Below are 2905 nucleotides of genomic sequence, written 5' to 3'. Positions count from 1 at the left end.
CGACACCTATTTCATTACCGACATATCACATACCTCCATGTGAGATGGAGGAACTGAGGAAACAGATCGATGATTTATTCGATGCGGGCTTCATACGACCTAGCGTGTCTCCGTGGGGAGCACCTGTGTTGTTTGTGAAGAAGAAGGATGAATCTTTGCAATTGTGTAATGATTATTGCAGGTTGAACCAAGTGATGGTGAAGAACAAGTATCCTTTGCCCAAGATAAATGACATGTTTGATCAGTTGAAGGGGGTGTAGTATTTCACCAAGATCGATTTACAGTCAGGGTATCACCAGTTACACGTCAGGGATGAGGACGTGCAACCATCAGGTCATTCAATATTGTCTGATTGGAGTGTCTAGCTCAACAGGCCAGCTTTGCTATTGAGCAGTGCAGAATACTATTTCCTTGCAGTATAACATGGGCGGGAATAGCTTGGTATTTCTATTCCCACATCCCTGGAATGGCCCCTTAACTTTCTTTTTTACTCATCATGATAGGAAACAGCCTAGTTGTAAGAGTCTTACAGTTTTAAGCATTTGCGACCATGAATTATTCTTTTAGAACTGATATGGAGGTTTACTATATAGAGCATTTGTTTTATTTTGCAGGAAATGATTCAACTCCTAGTGGACCCGTAATAGGGTTGGGCAAATTTCACACAGTGTGGTTCTGGGAACTTTCAATATTGGGGACCAAGGTGAAGGCATTGTACCTGACCTTACGCTGGTATGTTCATCGATTTTTTCGTAAGTGAATCACAGTCAATTGCTCTGAAGGGTGCAATCAGTCGGCCTATGCATAACAGTCTATTTTCCAATTTTGTAGGCTAATTTTTCTCATTGCTTTCTTTCATAGATTATTGGAGCAGTTCTGAATTCTGTTGGAGTTGGAAATGTGGCTACTAGTGGCGGGGCGAGAAATACACCTACAGCTGTGAGTAGTGCTTTGTTTATGCAATAACAATTTACATTGAGGTTCAACTGTATTCTCATCTGGGTGTTTGTGATTATCAGGCCAATGTGGCTGGCCCACCATCCCAAGGTGTTGATTTGCATCTTGCTCTAGTGGCTTTCCTTTAAAGCTCTCATCTTGTGTACAACTAAAATATTGGAGAGTCATTATCATAAAGTTGCATTTATAAGCCTAGTCCATTCATTCTTCTTCAGAGCCATAGGCAATGCGTTGATGTAATTTGGGCACGACAAGGCATTTTCTTTCCATGGAAATTACTTTTTGACTTTTATGATGCACAATTTTACACACTCTGAATCTTTTGCCAACTAGTTCTAGTTTTGCTTAATCGTTACTTTCTGCAGTTCCATGGACTTTTCATATAACACCAAGGTTCGGTGTCTCCAATCAACTGAGAGCATTTTTTTATTTTTATTTTTTTTATAATGGTGATGTGGGATGTTTGTATGTAATCCATAATAGATGGCTGATGTGGGATGTCTATTTTTTAATTATAGAATGATCAACACAAATATTGCTTCTTTCTCAATTAAGCAATGTCTGCCTGTTAGAATAGTTGAAGTACTCTTTTTAAAAATAAAAAATAAAAAATAAAAAATAAAAATAATAATCTTTGGTAAGTACATTTCTTTGACAAAGCTTCCTAGAAACTGTACTAATGATAATTGCCAACTTCATGCATATGCTGCTTTTGGGATTATTTTTTTTTTTTTTTGAAAGCAACGAAAGAATTTCATTAAAGAAAGAAGAAGGCAAGGAGAACTGCTGAGATAGTAGCCAAAAGGCAAACAAAAAGAAAAACTAGACACCTAAGAAAATAAAATTATAGTGATTTAAACCCATAACATTAGTCGCCCATTCAATAATCAATTTCTTAGCAAAAGAACCAACTGATTTAGCCGTAGCCTGTGTGTCATTAAAGACTGTCATTCCTTTCCAACCAGATGGCCCACCAAATAGCAATAATCACCAATCTCCAGATTTTGGTTTTCACGTTGCTAATTTTTGTGACCGTGCCAAGCAGCGAGAAAGGACACGGCGGGAAAGGGGGAGCAGCCCGTAAAGTTAAATCTAGACCAGAAATCCAAGTATATAAGATTGATGAACGGACAATGAACGAAGAGATGATCGACTGTTTCTTCGCTGCGCATGCAGCAGCGGCAGATACTGACAATCTGCATTCCTTTCTTGCTTTTGGGATTTGAAAGTTTAATAACTGGGGAACTCATTGTGGAGCCCCACAGTGTTTCTTCTCTTCTTTCCAAGTCATCAATATTCTTCTGTTGAGCAAGATACAGTTAATGACATCAAAAACCTGCATGCTACCTATCATCATCTTTCCAAAAAAATGTTTGTAGTTGGCCTTGTATGCTACCTAAAATACTATTATTGTAGGCAATTTTATACAACCATATGGACTATACAGGTTGTACAGTTATGTATGTACTAGCAAGTGGTTGATGTAGAGCCATATATATGACTAAAATTCTGAATTTACTCTCTTATCTTGCACATTGGGTGTTTATACAATTGTATGGTTATTCAAGGCTCTATGATTGATATACAAAACATAATAATTCAATTGCATGACATAAATGATGTAGGATTCAGTTTTGGTTGGACCTGTGGGTCTCAGAATCAGCAAACTAGCTATCCAAGCCATCCATTTGACTGGGTTTGTGGGTCTACAGTCCAATTGGATGTTAATGTAGGCCACATCCAACAATCGGATGGCACATGGTCTACTTATACTAGTTTAATTCGTATGCAGCTCAATTCTCTTGGGATGGTTGTTTTGCTACAACTATGACTCACTCATTCTTACATTTCTCTGTAGGAGGATCTCTTTCTGTGTCATTGGGTTAATTCACTTCTGTTAGGTTGAATTATCCATGCAAGTGTGGTGGATGCTGATGTACATGTTAAG

The 2905-nt window shown here is 38.0% G+C and overlaps 1 long non-coding RNA gene across 1 annotated transcript; it reads left to right on the top strand.

The window, feature by feature from the left end:
* The first annotated feature begins 637 nt into the window (after positions 1-637).
* LOC131222263 (uncharacterized) lies at positions 638-1278 on the top strand. The gene is made up of 3 exons (XR_009159960.1): positions 638-732; positions 862-939; positions 1020-1278. It is a non-coding gene; the product is annotated as an uncharacterized LOC131222263 (long non-coding RNA).
* Positions 1279-2905: the final 1627 nt, after the last annotated feature.

The sequence above is a fragment of the Magnolia sinica genome, chromosome 13 (genome assembly GCF_029962835.1).
Source record: "Magnolia sinica isolate HGM2019 chromosome 13, MsV1, whole genome shotgun sequence".
NCBI classification, from domain to species: Eukaryota; Viridiplantae; Streptophyta; class Magnoliopsida; order Magnoliales; family Magnoliaceae; genus Magnolia; species Magnolia sinica.
Note: the sequence above shows the minus strand (reverse complement) of the source record. Positions and strands in the feature narration are given on the sequence as shown.